At 38.5% G+C, this 19921-nt stretch overlaps 2 non-coding genes across 2 annotated transcripts; both read right to left on the reverse strand.

Moving 5' to 3' along the window:
* Positions 1-6902: 6902 nt before the first annotated feature.
* Positions 6903-6975, reverse strand: TRNAK-CUU (transfer RNA lysine (anticodon CUU)). Its single transcript has one exon. It is a non-coding gene; the product is annotated as a tRNA-Lys (tRNA).
* A 1111-nt stretch (positions 6976-8086) lies between these two features.
* Positions 8087-8159, reverse strand: TRNAN-AUU (transfer RNA asparagine (anticodon AUU)). The gene has a single exon. It is a non-coding gene; the product is annotated as a tRNA-Asn (tRNA).
* Between the last annotated feature and the right edge of the window lie 11762 nt (positions 8160-19921).

The raw sequence follows: 19921 nt of genomic DNA on the forward strand, positions 1-19921 counted from the left end.
TCCAGACATGCATTCATATATTGCATGTTAACAATCAAAATATTGCAAAGAGACTTTCAATTTCTATTTTTTTGGTCAAAAAGCACAAAAATTTTAATTGTTTTCGCCCAACGTGGGGTTCGCACCCACGACCCTGAGATTAAGAGTCTCATGCTCTACCGACTGAGCTAGCCGGGCTCCTTTGGAGGCCTATAGTTTTCTTCCCTATCCCTGCACTGCCGCTTTCCACAGATAGGATGCTGTGTAATCATAGGCTCTGGTGGAGTTTGGAAAGAAAATACACATCAGCCAGAGGCAGAAATAGTCTAAGAAAGTATCAAACACAATTACCAGTCAATATCAGAACGCATTGAAGAATATCAGGAAATAGCCGATTAAACCTGTGTGGAAAAAAGTCTTATTTGTGTTTTCTCCACTTTATTTTATAGTAAGATGATGCATACTTTTTCTTTTACAGTGAATACATTAAGGTATGGTATTGCCCCATTACACATCATCCAGACATGCATTCATATATTGCATGTTAACAATGAAAATATTGCAAAGAGACTTTCAATTTCTATTTTTTTGGTCAAAAAGCACTAACATTTTAATTGTTTTTGCCCAACGTGGGGCTCGAACCCACGACCCGGAGATTAAGAGTCTCATGCTCTACCGACTGAGCTAGCCGGGCTCCTTTGGATGCCTATAGTTTTCTTCCCTATCCCTGCACTGCCGTTTTCCACAGATAGGATGCTGTGTAATCATAGGCTCTGGTGGAGTTTGGAAAGAAAATACACATCAGCCAGAGGCAGAAATAGTCTAAGAAAGTATCAAACACAATTACCAGTCAATATCAGAACGCATTGAAGAATATCAGGAAATAGCCGATTAAACCTTTGTGGAAAAAAGTCTTATTTGTGTTTTCTCCACTTTATTTTATAATAAGATGATACATACTTTTTATTTTACAGTGAATACATTAAGGTATGGTATTGCCCCATTACACATCATCCAGACATGCATTCATATATTGCATGTTAACAATGAAAATATTGCAAATATTGTAAAGAGACTTTCAATTTCTATTTTTTTGGTCAAAAAGCACTACAATTTTAGTTGTTTTTGCCCAACGTGGGGCTCGAACCCACGACCCATGAGATTAAGAGTCTCATGCTCTACCAACTGAAATAGCCAGGCTCCTTTGGATGCCTATAGTTTTCTTCCCTATCCCTGCACTGCCGCTTTCCACAGATAGGATGCTGTGTAATCATAGGCTCTGGTGGAGTTTGGAAAGAAAATACACATCAGCCAGAGGCAGAAATAGTCTAAGAAAGTATCAAACACAATTACCAGTCAATATCAGAACGCATTGAAGAATATCAGGAAATAGCCGATTAAACTGTGTGGAAAAAAGTCTTATTTGTGTTTTCTCCACTTTATTTTATAGTAAGATGATGCATACTTTTTCTTTTACAGTGAATACATTAAGGTATGGTATTGCCCCATTACACATCATCCAGACATGCATTCATACATTGCATGTTAACAATGAAAATATTGCAAATATTGTAAAGAGACTTTCAATTTCTATTTTTTTGGTCAAGACATGCATCCAGACATGCATTCATATATTGCATGTTAACAATGAAAATATTGCAAATATTGTAAAGAGACTTTCAATTTCTATTTTTTTGGTCAAAAAGCACTAAAATTTTAGTTGTTTTCGCCAACGTGGGGCTCGCACCCACGACCCTGAGATTAAGAGTCTCATGCTCTACCGACTGAGCTAGCCGGGCTCCTTTGGATGCCTATAGTTTTCTTCCCTATCCCTGCACTGCCGTTTTCCACAGATAGGATGTATTTTTTTGGTCAAAAAGCACTACAATTTTAGTTGTTTTCGCCCAACGTGGGGCTCGAACCCACGACCCTGAGATTAAGAGTCTCATGCTCTACCGACTGAGCTAGCCGGGCTCCTTTGGATGCCTATAGTTTTCTTCCCTATCCCTGCACTGCCGTTTTCCACAGATAGGATGCTGTGTAATCATAGGCTCTGGTGGAGTTTGGAAAGAAAATACACATCAGCCAGAGGCAGAAATAGTCTAAGAAAGTATCAAACACAATTACCGGTCAATATCAGAACGCATTGAAGAATATCAGGAAATAGCCGATTAAACCTGCGTGGAAAAAAGTCTTATTTGTGTTTTCTCCACTTTATTTTATAGTAAGATGATACATACTTTTTCTTTTACAGTGAATACATTAAGGTGTGGTATTGCCCCATTACACATCATCCAGACATGCATTCATATATTGCATGTTAACAATCAAAATATTGCAAATATTGTAAAGAGACTTTCAATTTCTATTTTTTTGGTCAAAAAGCACTAAAATTTTAGTTGTTTTCGCCCAACGTGGGGCTCGAACCCACGACCCTGAGATTAAGAGTCTCATGCTCTACCGACTGAGCTAGCCGGGCTCCTTTGGATGCCTATAGTTTTCTTCCCTATCCCTGCACTGCCGTTTTCCACAAATAGGATGCTGTGTAATCATAGGCTCTGGTGGAGTTTGGAAAGAAAATACACATCAGCCAGAGGCAGAAATAGTCTAAGAAAGTATCAAACACAATTACCAGTCAATATCAGAACGCATTGAAGAATATCAGGAAATAGCCGATTAAACCTGTGTGGAAAAAAGTCTTATTTGTGTTTTCTCCACTTTATTTTATAGTAAGATGATACATACTTTTTCTTTTACAGTGAATACATTAAGGTGTGGTATTGCCCCATTACACATCATCCAGACATGCATTCATATATTGCATGTTAACAATCAAAATATTGCAAATATTGTAAAGAGACTTTCAATTTCTATTTTTTTGGTCAAAAAGCACTAAAATTTTAGTTGTTTTCGCCCAACGTGGGGTTCGCACCCACGACCCTGAGATTAAGAGTCTCATGCTCTACCGACTGAGCTAGCCGGGCTCCTTTGGTAGCCTATAGTTTTCTTCCCTATCCCTGCACTTCCGCTTTCCACAGTTAGGATGCTGTGTAATCATAGGCTCTGGTGGAGTTTGGAAAGAAAATACACATCAGCCAGAGGCAGAAATAGTCTAAGAAAGTATCAAACACAATTACCAGCCAATATCAGAACGCATTGAAGAATATCAGGAAATAGCCGATTAAACCTGTGTGGAAAAAAGTCTTATTTGTGTTTTCTCCACTTTATTTTATAGTAAGATGATGCATACTTTTTCTTTTACAGTGAATACATTAAGGTATGGTATTGCCCCATTACACATCATCCAGACATGCATTCATATATTGCATGTTAACAATGAAAATATTGCAAAGAGACTTTCAATTTCTATTTTTTTGGTCAAAAAGCACTAAAATTTTAATTGTTTTCGCCCAACGTGGGGCTCGAACCCACGACCCTGAGATTAAGAGTCTCATGCTCTACCGACTGAGCTAGCCGGGCTCCTTTGGATGCCTATAGTTTTCTTCCCTATCCCTGGACTGCCGTTTTCCACAGATAGGATGCTGTGTAATCATAGGCTCTGGTGGAGTTTGGAAAGAAAATACACATCAGCCAGAGGCAGAAATAGTCTAAGAAAGTATCAAACACAATTACCAGTCAATATCAGAACGCATTGAAGAATATCAGGAAATAGCCGATTAAACCTTTGTGGAAAAAAGTCTTATTTGTGTTTTCTCCACTTTATTTTATAATAAGATGATACATACTTTTTATTTTACAGTGAATACATTAAGGTATGGTATTGCCCCATTACACATCATCCAGACATGCATTCATATATTGCATGTTAACAATGAAAATATTGCAAAGAGACTTTCAATTTCTATTTTTTTGGTCAAAAAGCACTAAAATTTTAGTTGTTTTCGCCAAACGTGGGGCTCGAACCCACGACCCTGAGATTAAGAGTCTCATGCTCTACCGACTGAGCTAGCCGGGCTCCTTTGGATGCCTATAGTTTTCTTCCCTATCCCTGCACTACCGTTTTCCACAGATAGGATGTATTTTTTTGGTCAAAAAGCACTACAATTTTAGTTGTTTTCGCCCAACGTGGGACCCTGAGATTAAGAGTCTCATGCTCTACCGACTGAGCTAGCCGGGCTCCTTTGGATGCCTATAGTTTTCTTCCCTATCCCTGCACTGCCGCTTTCCACAGATAGGATGCTGTGTAATCATAGGCTCTGGTGGAGTTTGGAAAGAAAATACACATCAGCCAGAGGCAGAAATAGTCTAAGAAAGTATCAAACACAATTACCAGTCAATATCAGAACGCATTGAAGAATATCAGGAAATAGCCGATTAAACATGTGTGGAAAAAAGTCTTACTTGTGTTTTCTCCACTTTATTTTATAGTAAGATGATACATACTTTTTCTTTTACAGTGAATACATTAAGGTGTGGTATTGCCCCATTACACATCATCCAGACATGCATTCATATATTGCATGTTAACAATGAAAATATTGCAAATATTGTAAAGAGACTTTCAATTTTTATTTTTTTGGTCAAAAAGCACTAAAATTTTAGTTGTTTTCGCCCAACGTGGGGCTCAAACCCACGACCCTGTGATTAAGAGTCTCATGCTCTACCGACTGAGCTAGCCGGGCTCCTTTGGATGCCTATAGTTTTCTTCCCTATCCCTGCACTGCCGTTTTCGACAGATAGGATGTATTTTTTTGGTCAAAAAGTCCTACAATTTTAGTTGATTTCGCCCAACGTGGGGCTCGAACCCACGACCCTGAGATTAAGAGTCTCATGCTCTACCGACTGAGCTAGCCGGGCTCCTTTGGATACCTATAGTTTTCTTCCCTATCCCTGCACTGCCGTTTTCCACAGATAGGATGCTGTGTAATCATAGGCTCTGGTGGAGTTTGGAAAGAAAATACACATCAGCCAGAGGCAGAAATAGTCTAAGAAAGTATCAAACACAATTACCAGTCAATATCAGAACGCATTGAAGAATATCAGGAAATAGCCGATTAAACCTGTGTGGAAAAAAGTCTTATTTGTGTTTTCTCCACTTTATTTTATAGTAAGATGATACATACTATTTCTTTTACAGTGAATACATTAAGGTGTGGTATTGCCCCATTACACATCATCCAGACATGCATTCATATATTGCATGTTAACAATCAAAATATTGCAAATATTGTAAAGAGACTTTCAATTTCTAATTTTTTTGGTCAAAAAGCATTAAAATTTTAGTTGTTTTCGCCCAACGTGGGGCTCGCACCCACGACCCTGAGATTAAGAGTCTCATGCTCTACCGACTGAGCTAGCCGGGCTCCTTTGGATGCCTATAGTTTTCTTCCCTATCCCTGCACTGCCGTTTTCCACAGATAGGATGCTGTGTAATCATAGGCTCTGGTGGAGTTTGGAAAGAAAATACACATCAGCCAGAGGCAGAAATAGTCTAAGAAAGTATCAAACACAATTACCAGTCAATATCAGAACGCATTGAAGAATATCAGGAAATAGCCGATTAAACCTGTGTGGAAAAAAGTCTTATTTGTGTTTTCTCCACTTTATTTTATAGTAAGATGATGCATACTTTTTCTTTTACAGTGAATACATTAAGGTGTGGTATTGCCCCATTACACATCATCCAGACATGCATTCATATATTGCATGTTAACAATGAAAATATTGCAAAGAGACTTTCAATTTCTATTTTTTTGGTCAAAAACCACTAAAATTTTAGTTGTTTTCGCCCAACCTGGGGCTCAAACCGACGACCCTGAGATTAAGAGTCTCATGCTCTACCGACTGAGCTAGCCGGGCTCCTTTGGATGCCTATAGTTTTCTTCCCTATCCATGCACTGCCGCTTTCCACAGATAGGATGCTGTGTAATCATAGGCTCTGGTGGAGTTTGGAAAGAAAATACACATCAGCCAGAGGCAGAAATAGTCTAAGAAAGTATCAAACACAATTACCAGTCAATATCAGAACGCATTGAAGAATATCAGGAAATAGCCGATTAAACCTGTGTGGAAAAAAGTCTTATTTGTGTTTTCTCCACTTTATTTTATAGTAAGATGATACATACTTTTTCTTTTACAGTGAATACATTAAGGTGTGGTATTGCCCCATTACACATCATCCAGACATGCATTCATATATTGCATGTTAACAATGAAAATATTGCAAATATTGTAAAGAGACTTTCAATTTCTATTTTTTTGGTCAAAAAGCACTAAAATTTTAGTTGTTTTCGCCCAACGTGGGGTTCGCACCCACGACCCTGAGATTAAGAGTCTCATGCTCTACCGACTGAGCTAGCCGGGCTCCTTTGGATGCCTATAGTTTTCTTCCCTATCCCTGCACTGCCGTTTTCCACAGATAGGATGTATTTTTTTGGTCAAAAAGTCCTACAATTTTAGTTGTTTTCGCCCAACGTGGGGCTCGAACCCACGACCCTGAGATTAAGAGTCTCATGCTCTACCGACTGATCTAGCCGGGCTCCTTTGGATACCTATAGTTTTCTTCCCTATCCCTGCACTGCCGTTTTCCACAGATAGGATGCTGTGTAATCATAGGCTCTGGTGGAGTTTGGAAAGAAAATACACATCAGCCAGAGGCAGAAATAGTCTAAGAAAGTATCAAACACAATTACCAGTCAATATCAGAACGCATTGAAGAATATCAGGAAATAGCCGATTAAACCTGTGTAGAAAAAAGTCTTATTTGTGTTTTCTCCACTTTATTTTAAAGTAAGATGATACATACTTTTTCTTTTACAGTGAATACATTAAGGTATGGTATTGCCCCATTACACATCATCCAGACATGCATTCATATATTGCATGTTAACAATGAAAATATTGCAAAGAGACTTTCAATTTCTATTTTTTTGGTCAAAAAGCACTAAAATTTTAGTTGTTTTCGCCCAACGTGGGGCTCGAACCCACGACCCTGAGATTAAGAGTCTCATGCTCTACCGACTGAGCTAGCTGGGCTCTTTTGGATGCCTATAGTTTTCTTCCCTATCCCTGCACTGCCGTTTTCCACAGATAGGATGCTGTGTAATCATAGGCTCTGGTGGAGTTTGGAAAGAAAATACACATCAGCCAGAGGCAGAAATAGTCTAAGAAAGTATCAAACACAATTACCAGTCAATATCAGAACGCATTGAAGAATATCAGGAAATAGCCGATTAAACCTGTGTGGAAAAAAGTCTTATTTGTGTTTTCTCCACTTTATTTTACAGTAAGATGATACATACTTTTTCTTTTACAGTGAATACATTAAGGTGTGGTATTGCCCCATTACACATCATCCAGACATGCATTCATATATTGCATGTTAACAATCAAAATATTGCAAATATTGTAAAGAGACTTTCAATTTCTATTTTTTTGGTCAAAAAGCACTAAAATTTTAGTTGTTTTCGCCAACGTGGGGCTCGAACCCACGACCCTGAGATTAAGAGTCTCATGCTCTACAGACTGAGCTAGCCGGGCTCCTTTGGATGCCTATAGTTTTCTTCCCTATCCCTGCACTGCCGTTTTCCACAGATAGGATGTATTTTTTTGGTCAAAAAGCACTACAATTTTAGTTGTTTTCGCCCAACGTGGGGCTTGAACCCACGACCCTGAGATTAAGAGTCTCATGCTCTACCGACTGAGCTAGCCGGGCTCCTTTGGATGCCTATAGTTTTCTTCCCTATCCCTACACTGCCGTTTTCCACAGATAGGATGCTGTGTAATCATAGGCTCTGGTGGAGTTTGGAAAGAAAATACACATCAGCCAGAGGCAGAAATAGTCTAAGAAAGTATCAAACACAATTACCAGTCAATATCAGAACGCATTGAAGAATATCAGGAAATAGCCGATTAAACCTGTGTGGAAAAAAGTCTTATTTGTGTTTTCACCACTTTATTTTATAGTAAGATGATACATACTTTTTCTTTTACAGTGAATACATTAAGGTGTGGTATTGCCCCATTACACATCATCCAGACATGCATTCATATATTGCATGTTAACAATCAAAATATTGCAAATATTGTAAAGAGACTTTCAATTTCTATTTTTTTGGTCAAAAAGCACTAAAATTTTAGTTGTTTTCGCCCAACGTGGGGTTCGCACCCACGACCCTGAGATTAATAGTCTCATGCTCTACCGACTGAGCTAGTCAGGCTCCTTTGGAGGCCTATAGTTTTCTTCCCTATCCCTGCACTGCCGCTTTCCACAGATAGGATGCTGTGTAATCATAGGCTCTGGTGGAGTTTGGAAAGAAAATACACATCAGCCAGAGGCAGAAATAGTCTAAGAAAGTATCAAACACAATTACCAGTCAATATCAGAACGCATTGAAGAATATCAGGAAATAGCTGATTAAACCTGTGTGGAAAAAAGTCTTATTTGTGTTTTCTCCACTTTATTTTATAGTAAGATGATGCATACTTTTTCTTTTACAGTGAATACATTAAGGTATGGTATTGCCCCATTACACATCATCCAGACATGCATTCATATATTGCATGTTAACAATGAAAATATTGCAAAGAGACTTTCAATTTCTATTTTTTTGGTCAAAAAGCACTAAAATTTTAATTGTTTTCGCCCAACGTGGGGCTCGAACCCACGACCCGGAGATTAAGAGTCTCATGCTCTACCGACTGAGCTAGCCGGGCTCCTTTGGATGCCTATAGTTTTCTTCCCTATCCCTGCACTGCCGTTTTCCACAGATAGGATGCTGTGTAATCATAGGCTCTGGTGGAGTTTGGAAAGAAAATACACATCAGCCAGAGGCAGAAATAGTCTAAGAAAGTATCAAACACAATTACCAGTCAATATCAGAACGCATTGAAGAATATCAGGAAATAGCCGATTAAACCTTTGTGGAAAAAAGTCTTATTTGTGTTTTCTCCACTTTATTTTATAATAAGATGATACATACTTTTTATTTTACAGTGAATACATTAAGGTATGGTATTGCCCCATTACACATCACCCAGACATGCATTCATATATTGCATGTTAACAATGAAAATATTGCAAATATTGTAAAGAGACTTTCAATTTCTATTTTTTTGGTCAAAAAGCACTAAAATTTTAGTTGTTTTCGCCCAACGTGGGGTTCGCACCCACGACCCTGAGATTAAGAGTCTCATGCTCTACCGACTGAGCTAGCCGGGCTCCTTTGGAGGCCTATAGTTTTCTTCCCTATCCCTGCACTGCCGCTTTCCACAGATAGGATGCTGTGTAATCATAGGCTCTGGTGGAGTTTGGAAAGAAAATACACATCAGCCAGAGGCAGAAATAGTCTAAGAAAGTATCAAACACAATTACCAGTCAATATCAGAACGCATTGAAGAATATCAGGAAATAGCCGATTAAACCTGTGTGGAAAAAAGTCTTATTTGTGTTTTCTCCACTTTATTTTATAGTAAGATGATGCATACTTTTTCTTTTACAGTGAATACATTAAGGTATGGTATTGCCCCATTACACATCATCCAGACATGCATTCATATATTGCATGTTAACAATCAAAATATTGCAAAGAGACTTTCAATTTCTATTTTTTTGGTCAAAAAGCACTAAAATTTTAATTGTTTTCGCCCAACGTGGGGTTCGCACCCACGACCCTGAGATTAAGAGTCTCATGCTCTACCGACTGAGCTAGCCGGGCTCCTTTGGAGGCCTATAGTTTTCTTCCCTATCCCTGCACTGCCGCTTTCCACAGATAGGATGCTGTGTAATCATAGGCTCTGGTGGAGTTTGGAAAGAAAATACACATCAGCCAGAGGCAGAAATAGTCTAAGAAAGTATCAAACACAATTACCAGTCAATATCAGAACGCATTGAAGAATATCAGGAAATAGCCGATTAAACCTGTGTGGAAAAAAGTCTTATTTGTGTTTTCTCCACTTTATTTTATAGTAAGATGATGCATACTTTTTCTTTTACAGTGAATACATTAAGGTATGGTATTGCCCCATTACACATCATCCAGACATGCATTCATATATTGCATGTTAACAATGAAAATATTGCAAAGAGACTTTCAATTTCTATTTTTTTGGTCAAAAAGCACTAACATTTTAATTGTTTTTGCCCAACGTGGGGCTCGAACCCACGACCCGGAGATTAAGAGTCTCATGCTCTACCGACTGAGCTAGCCGGGCTCCTTTGGATGCCTATAGTTTTCTTCCCTATCCCTGCACTGCCGTTTTCCACAGATAGGATGCTGTGTAATCATAGGCTCTGGTGGAGTTTGGAAAGAAAATACACATCAGCCAGAGGCAGAAATAGTCTAAGAAAGTATCAAACACAATTACCAGTCAATATCAGAACGCATTGAAGAATATCAGGAAATAGCCGATTAAACCTTTGTGGAAAAAAGTCTTATTTGTGTTTTCTCCACTTTATTTTATAATAAGATGATACATACTTTTTATTTTATAGTGAATACATTAAGGTATGGTATTGCCCCATTACACATCATCCAGACATGCATTCATATATTGCATGTTAACAATGAAAATATTGCAAATATTGTAAAGAGACTTTCAATTTCTATTTTTTTGGTCAAAAAGCACTACAATTTTAGTTGTTTTTGCCCAACGTGGGGCTCGAACCCACGACCCATGAGATTAAGAGTCTGATGCTCTACCAACTGAAATAGCCAGGCTCCTTTGGATGCCTATAGTTTTCTTCCCTATCCCTGCACTGCCGCTTTCCACAGATAGGATGCTGTGTAATCATAGGCTCTGGTGGAGTTTGGAAAGAAAATACACATCAGCCAGAGGCAGAAATAGTCTAAGAAAGTATCAAACACAATTACCAGTCAATATCAGAACGCATTGAAGAATATCAGGAAATAGCCGATTAAACTGTGTGGAAAAAAGTCTTATTTGTGTTTTCTCCACTTTATTTTATAGTAAGATGATGCATACTTTTTCTTTTACAGTGAATACATTAAGGTATGGTATTGCCCCATTACACATCATCCAGACATGCATTCATACATTGCATGTTAACAATGAAAATATTGCAAATATTGTAAAGAGACTTTCAATTTCTATTTTTTTGGTCAAGACATGCATCCAGACATGCATTCATATATTGCATGTTAACAATGAAAATATTGCAAATATTGTAAAGAGACTTTCAATTTCTATTTTTTTGGTCAAAAAGCACTAAAATTTTAGTTGTTTTCGCCAACGTGGGGCTCGCACCCACGACCCTGAGATTAAGAGTCTCATGCTCTACCGACTGAGCTAGCCGGGCTCCTTTGGATGCCTATAGTTTTCTTCCCTATCCCTGCACTGCCGTTTTCCACAGATAGGATGTATTTTTTTGGTCAAAAAGCACTACAATTTTAGTTGTTTTCGCCCAACGTGGGGCTCGAACCCACGACCCTGAGATTAAGAGTCTCATGCTCTACCGACTGAGCTAGCCGGGCTCCTTTGGATGCCTATAGTTTTCTTCCCTATCCCTGCACTGCCGTTTTCCACAGATAGGATGCTGTGTAATCATAGGCTCTGGTGGAGTTTGGAAAGAAAATACACATCAGCCAGAGGCAGAAATAGTCTAAGAAAGTATCAAACACAATTACCGGTCAATATCAGAACGCATTGAAGAATATCAGGAAATAGCCGATTAAACCTGCGTGGAAAAAAGTCTTATTTGTGTTTTCTCCACTTTATTTTATAGTAAGATGATACATACTTTTTCTTTTACAGTGAATACATTAAGGTGTGGTATTGCCCCATTACACATCATCCAGACATGCATTCATATATTGCATGTTAACAATCAAAATATTGCAAATATTGTAAAGAGACTTTCAATTTCTATTTTTTTGGTCAAAAAGCACTAAAATTTTAGTTGTTTTCGCCCAACGTGGGGCTCGAACCCACGACCCTGAGATTAAGAGTCTCATGCTCTACCGACTGAGCTAGCCGGGCTCCTTTGGATGCCTATAGTTTTCTTCCCTATCCCTGCACTGCCGTTTTCCACAAATAGGATGCTGTGTAATCATAGGCTCTGGTGGAGTTTGGAAAGAAAATACACATCAGCCAGAGGCAGAAATAGTCTAAGAAAGTATCAAACACAATTACCAGTCAATATCAGAACGCATTGAAGAATATCAGGAAATAGCCGATTAAACCTGTGTGGAAAAAAGTCTTATTTGTGTTTTCTCCACTTTATTTTATAGTAAGATGATACATACTTTTTCTTTTACAGTGAATACATTAAGGTGTGGTATTGCCCCATTACACATCATCCAGACATGCATTCATATATTGCATGTTAACAATCAAAATATTGCAAATATTGTAAAGAGACTTTAAATTTCTATTTTTTTGGTCAAAAAGCACTAAAATTTTAGTTGTTTTCGCCCAACGTGGGGTTCGCACCCACGACCCTGAGATTAAGAGTCTCATGCTCTACCGACTGAGCTAGCCGGGCTCCTTTGGTAGCCTATAGTTTTCTTCCCTATCCCTGCACTGCCGCTTTCCACAGATAGGATGCTGTGTAATCATAGGCTCTGGTGGAGTTTGGAAAGAAAATACACATCAGCCAGAGGCAGAAATAGTCTAAGAAAGTATCAAACACAATTACCAGCCAATATCAGAACGCATTGAAGAATATCAGGAAATAGCCGATTAAACCTGTGTGGAAAAAAGTCTTATTTGTGTTTTCTCCACTTTATTTTATAGTAAGATGATGCATACTTTTTCTTTTACAGTGAATACATTAAGGTATGGTATTGCCCCATTACACATCATCCAGACATGCATTCATATATTGCATGTTAACAATGAAAATATTGCAAAGAGACTTTCAATTTCTATTTTTTTGGTCAAAAAGCACTAACATTTTAATTGTTTTCGCCCAACGTGGGGCTCGAACCCACGACCCTGAGATTAAGAGTCTCATGCTCTACCGACTGAGCTAGCCGGGCTCCTTTGGATGCCTATAGTTTTCTTCCCTATCCCTGGACTGCCGTTTTCCACAGATAGGATGCTGTGTAATCATAGGCTCTGGTGGAGTTTGGAAAGAAAATACACATCAGCCAGAGGCAGAAATAGTCTAAGAAAGTATCAAACACAATTACCAGTCAATATCAGAACGCATTGAAGAATATCAGGAAATAGCCGATTAAACCTTTGTGGAAAAAAGTCTTATTTGTGTTTTCTCCACTTTATTTTATAATAAGATGATACATACTTTTTATTTTACAGTGAATACATTAAGGTATGGTATTGCCCCATTACACATCATCCAGACATGCATTCATATATTGCATGTTAACAATGAAAATATTGCAAAGAGACTTTCAATTTCTATTTTTTTGGTCAAAAAGCACTAAAATTTTAGTTGTTTTCGCCAAACGTGGGGCTCGAACCCACGACCCTGAGATTAAGAGTCTCATGCTCTACCGACTGAGCTAGCCGGGCTCCTTTGGATGCCTATAGTTTTCTTCCCTATCCCTGCACTACCGTTTTCCACAGATAGGATGTATTTTTTTGGTCAAAAAGCACTACAATTTTAGTTGTTTTCGCCCAACGTGGGACCCTGAGATTAAGAGTCTCATGCTCTACCGACTGAGCTAGCCGGGCTCCTTTGGATGCCTATAGTTTTCTTCCCTATCCCTGCACTGCCGCTTTCCACAGATAGGATGCTGTGTAATCATAGGCTCTGGTGGAGTTTGGAAAGAAAATACACATCAGCCAGAGGCAGAAATAGTCTAAGAAAGTATCAAACACAATTACCAGTCAATATCAGAACGCATTGAAGAATATCAGGAAATAGCCGATTAAACATGTGTGGAAAAAAGTCTTACTTGTGTTTTCTCCACTTTATTTTATAGTAAGATGATACATACTTTTTCTTTTACAGTGAATACATTAAGGTGTGGTATTGCCCCATTACACATCATCCAGACATGCATTCATATATTGCATGTTAACAATGAAAATATTGCAAATATTGTAAAGAGACTTTCAATTTCTATTTTTTTGGTCAAAAAGCACTAAAATTTTAGTTGTTTTCGCCCAACGTGGGGCTCAAACCCACGACCCTGTGATTAAGAGTCTCATGCTCTACCGACTGAGCTAGCCGGGCTCCTTTGGATGCCTATAGTTTTCTTCCCTATCCCTGCACTGCCGTTTTCGACAGATAGGATGTATTTTTTTGGTCAAAAAGTCCTACAATTTTAGTTGATTTCGCCCAACGTGGGGCTCGAACCCACGACCCTGAGATTAAGAGTCTCATGCTCTACCGACTGAGCTAGCCGGGCTCCTTTGGATACCTATAGTTTTCTTCCCTATCCCTGCACTGCCGTTTTCCACAGATAGGATGCTGTGTAATCATAGGCTCTGGTGGAGTTTGGAAAGAAAATACACATCAGCCAGAGGCAGAAATAGTCTAAGAAAGTATCAAACACAATTACCAGTCAATATCAGAACGCATTGAAGAATATCAGGAAATAGCCGATTAAACCTGTGTGGAAAAAAGTCTTATTTGTGTTTTCTCCACTTTATTTTATAGTAAGATGATACATACTATTTCTTTTACAGTGAATACATTAAGGTGTGGTATTGCCCCATTACACATCATCCAGACATGCATTCATATATTGCATGTTAACAATCAAAATATTGCAAATATTGTAAAGAGACTTTCAATTTCTAATTTTTTTGGTCAAAAAGCATTAAAATTTTAGTTGTTTTCGCCCAACGTGGGGCTCGCACCAACGACCCTGAGATTAAGAGTCTCATGCTCTACCGACTGAGCTAGCCGGGCTCCTTTGGATGCCTATAGTTTTCTTCCCTATCCCTGCACTGCCGTTTTCCACAGATAGGATGCTGTGTAATCATAGGCTCTGGTGGAGTTTGGAAAGAAAATACACATCAGCCAGAGGCAGAAATAGTCTAAGAAAGTATCAAACACAATTACCAGTCAATATCAGAACGCATTGAAGAATATCAGGAAATAGCCGATTAAACCTGTGTGGAAAAAAGTCTTATTTGTGTTTTCTCCACTTTATTTTATAGTAAGATGATGCATACTTTTTCTTTTACAGTGAATACATTAAGGTGTGGTATTGCCCCATTACACATCATCCAGACATGCATTCATATATTGCATGTTAACAATGAAAATATTGCAAAGAGACTTTCAATTTCTATTTTTTTGGTCAAAAACCACTAAAATTTTAGTTGTTTTCGCCCAACCTGGGGCTCAAACCGACGACCCTGAGATTAAGAGTCTCATGCTCTACCGACTGAGCTAGCCGGGCTCCTTTGGATGCCTATAGTTTTCTTCCCTATCCATGCACTGCCGCTTTCCACAGATAGGATGCTGTGTAATCATAGGCTCTGGTGGAGTTTGGAAAGAAAATACACATCAGCCAGAGGCAGAAATAGTCTAAGAAAGTATCAAACACAATTACCAGTCAATATCAGAACGCATTGAAGAATATCAGGAAATAGCCGATTAAACCTGTGTGGAAAAAAGTCTTATTTGTGTTTTCTCCACTTTATTTTATAGTAAGATGATACATACTTTTTCTTTTACAGTGAATACATTAAGGTGTGGTATTGCCCCATTACACATCATCCAGACATGCATTCATATATTGCATGTTAACAATGAAAATATTGCAAATATTGTAAAGAGACTTTCAATTTCTATTTTTTTGGTCAAAAAGCACTAAAATTTTAGTTGTTTTCGCCCAACGTGGGGTTCGCACCCACGACCCTGAGATTAAGAGTCTCATGCTCTACCGACTGAGCTAGCCGGGCTCCTTTGGATGCCTATAGTTTTCTTCCCTATCCCTGCACTGCCGTTTTCCACAGATAGGATGTATTTTTTTGGTCAAAAAGTCCTACAATTTTAGTTGTTTTCGCCCAACGTGGGGCTCGAACCCACGACCCTGAGATTAAGAGTCTCATGCTCTACCGACTGATCTAGCCGGGCTCCTTTGGATACCTATAGTTTTCTTCCCTATCCCTGCACTGCCGTTTTCCACAGATAGGATGCTGTGTAATCATAGGCTCTGGTGGAGTTTGGAAAGAAAATACACATCAGCCAGAGGCAGAAATAGTCTAAGAAAGTATCAAACACAATTACCAGTCAATATCAGAACGCATTGAAGAATATCAGGAAATAGCCGATTAAACCTGTGTAGAAAAAAGTCTTATTTGTGTTTTCTCCACTTTATTTTATAGTAAGATGATACATACTTTTTCTTTTACAGTGAATACATTAAGGTATGGTATTGCCCCATTACACATCATCCAGACATGCATTCATATATTGCATGTTAACAATGAAAATATTGCAAAGAGACTTTCAATTTCTATTTTTTTGGTCAAAAAGCATTAAAATTTTAGTTGTTTTCGCCCAACGTGGGGCTCGAACCCACGCCCCTGAGATTAAGAGTCTCATGCTCTACCGACTGAGCTAGCCGGGCTCCTTTGGATGCCTATAGTTTTCTTCCCTATCCCTGCACTGCTGTTTTCCACAGATAGGATGTATTTTTTTGGTCAAAAAGCACTACAATTTTAGTTGTTTTCACCCAACGTGGGGCTCGAACCCACGACCCTGAGATTAAGAGTCTCATTCTCTACCGACTGAGCTAGCCGGGCTCTTTTGGATGTCTGTAGTTTTCTTCCCTATCCCTGCACTGCCGCTTTCCACAGATAGGATGCTGTGTAATCATAGGCTCTGGTGGAGTTTGGAAAGAAAATACACATCAGCCAGAGGCAGAAATAGTCTAAGAAAGTATCAAACACAATTACCAGTCAATATCAGAACGCATTGAAGAATATCAGGAAATAGCCGATTAAACATGTGTGGAAAAAAGTCTTATTTGTGTTTTCTCCACTTTATTTTATAGTAAGATGATACATACTTTTTCTTTTACAGTGAATACATTAAGGTGTGGTATTGCACCATTACACATCATCCAGACATGCATTCATATATTGCATGTTAACAATGAAAATATTGCAAATATTGTAAAGAGACTTTCAATTTCTATTTTTTTGGTCAAAAAGCACTAAAATTTTAGTTGTTTTCGCCCAACGTGGGGCTCAAACCCACGACCCTGAGATTAAGAGTCTCATGCTCTACCGACTGAGCTAGCCGGGCTCCTTTGGATGCCTATAGTTTTCTTCCCTATCCCTGCACTGCCATTTTCCACAGATAGGATGTATTTTTTTGGTCAAAAAGTCCTACAATTTTAGTTGTTTTCGCCCAACGTGGGGCTCGAACCCACGACCCTGAGATTAAGAGTCTCATGCTCTACCGACTGAGCTAGCCGGGCTCCTTTGGATACCTATAGTTTTCTTCCCTATCCCTGCACTGCCGTTTTCCACAGATAGGATGCTGTGTAATCATAGGCTCTGGTGGAGTTTGGAAAGAAAATACACATCAGCCAGAGGCAGAAATAGTCTAAGAAAGTATCAAACACAATTACCAGTCAATATCAGAACGCATTGAAGAATATCAGGAAATAGCCGATTAAACCTTTGTGGAAAAAAGTCTTATTTGTGTTTTCTCCACTTTATTTTATAATAAGATGATACATACTTTTTATTTTATAGTGAATACATTAAGGTATGGTATTGCCCCATTACACATCATCCAGACATGCATTCATATATTGCATGTTAACAATGAAAATATTGCAAATATTGTAAAGAGACTTTCAATTTCTATTTTTTTGGTCAAAAAGCACTACAATTTTAGTTGTTTTTGCCCAACGTGGGGCTCGAACCCACGACCCATGAGATTAAGAGTCTCATGCTCTACCAACTGAAATAGCCAGGCTCCTTTGGATGCCTATAGTTTTCTTCCCTATCCCTGCACTGCCGCTTTCCACAGATAGGATGCTGTGTAATCATAGGCTCTGGTGGAGTTTGGAAAGAAAATACACATCAGCCAGAGGCAGAAATAGTCTAAGAAAGTATCAAACACAATTACCAGTCAATATCAGAACGCATTGAAGAATATCAGGAAATAGCCGATTAAACTGTGTGGAAAAAAGTCTTATTTGTGTTTTCTCCACTTTATTTTATAGTAAGATGATGCATACTTTTTCTTTTACAGTGAATACATTAAGGTATGGTATTGCCCCATTACACATCATCCAGACATGCATTCATACATTGCATGTTAACAATGAAAATATTGCAAATATTGTAAAGAGACTTTCAATTTCTATTTTTTTGGTCAAGACATGCATCCAGACATGCATTCATATATTGCATGTTAACAATGAAAATATTGCAAATATTGTAAAGAGACTTTCAATTTCTATTTTTTTGGTCAAAAAGCACTAAAATTTTAGTTGTTTTCGCCAACGTGGGGCTCGCACCCACGACCCTGAGATTAAGAGTCTCATGCTCTACCGACTGAGCTAGCCGGGCTCCTTTGGATGCCTATAGTTTTCTTCCCTATCCCTGCACTGCCGTTTTCCACAGATAGGATGTATTTTTTTGGTCAAAAAGCACTACAATTTTAGTTGTTTTCGCCCAACGTGGGGCTCGAACCCACGACCCTGAGATTAAGAGTCTCATGCTCTACCGACTGAGCTAGCCGGGCTCCTTTGGATGCCTATAGTTTTCTTCCCTATCCCTGCACTGCCGTTTTCCACAGATAGGATGCTGTGTAATCATAGGCTCTGGTGGAGTTTGGAAAGAAAATACACATCAGCCAGAGGCAGAAATAGTCTAAGAAAGTATCAAACACAATTACCGGTCAATATCAGAACGCATTGAAGAATATCAGGAAATAGCCGATTAAACCTGCGTGGAAAAAAGTCTTATTTGTGTTTTCTCCACTTTATTTTATAGTAAGATGATACATACTTTTTCTTTTACAGTGAATACATTAAGGTGTGGTATTGCCCCATTACACATCATCCAGACATGCATTCATATATTGCATGTTAACAATCAAAATATTGCAAATATTGTAAAGAGACTTTCAATTTCTATTTTTTTGGTCAAAAAGCACTAAAATTTTAGTTGTTTTCGCCCAACGTGGGGCTCGAACCCACGACCCTGAGATTAAGAGTCTCATGCTCTACCGACTGAGCTAGCCGGGCTCCTTTGGATGCCTATAGTTTTCTTCCCTATCCCTGCACTGCCGTTTTCCACAAATAGGATGCTGTGTAATCATAGGCTCTGGTGGAGTTTGGAAAGAAAATACACATCAGCCAGAGGCAGAAATAGTCTAAGAAAGTATCAAACACAATTACCAGTCAATATCAGAACGCATTGAAGAATATCAGGAAATAGCCGATTAAACCTGTGTGGAAAAAAGTCTTATTTGTGTTTTCTCCACTTTATTTTATAGTAAGATGATACATACTTTTTCTTTTACAGTGAATACATTAAGGTGTGGTATTGCCCCATTACACATCATCCAGACATGCATTCATATATTGCATGTTAACAATCAAAATATTGCAAATATTGTAAAGAGACTTTAAATTTCTATTTTTTTGGTCAAAAAGCACTAAAATTTTAGTTGTTTTCGCCCAACGTGGGGTTCGCACCCACGACCCTGAGATTAAGAGTCTCATGCTCTACCGACTGAGCTAGCCGGGCTCCTTTGGTAGCCTATAGTTTTCTTCCCTATCCCTGCACTGCCGCTTTCCACAGATAGGATGCTGTGTAATCATAGGCTCTGGTGGAGTTTGGAAAGAAAATACACATCAGCCAGAGGCAGAAATAGTCTAAGAAAGTATCAAACACAATTACCAGCCAATATCAGAACGCATTGAAGAATATCAGGAAATAGCCGATTAAACCTGTGTGGAAAAAAGTCTTATTTGTGTTTTCTCCACTTTATTTTATAGTAAGATGATGCATACTTTTTCTTTTACAGTGAATACATTAAGGTATGGTATTGCCCCATTACACATCATCC

Source organism: Ambystoma mexicanum, chromosome 4q (genome assembly GCF_040938575.1).
Source record: "Ambystoma mexicanum isolate Mex_15411 chromosome 4q, UKY_AmexF1_1, whole genome shotgun sequence".
Lineage (NCBI taxonomy): Eukaryota > Metazoa > Chordata > Amphibia > Caudata > Ambystomatidae > Ambystoma > Ambystoma mexicanum.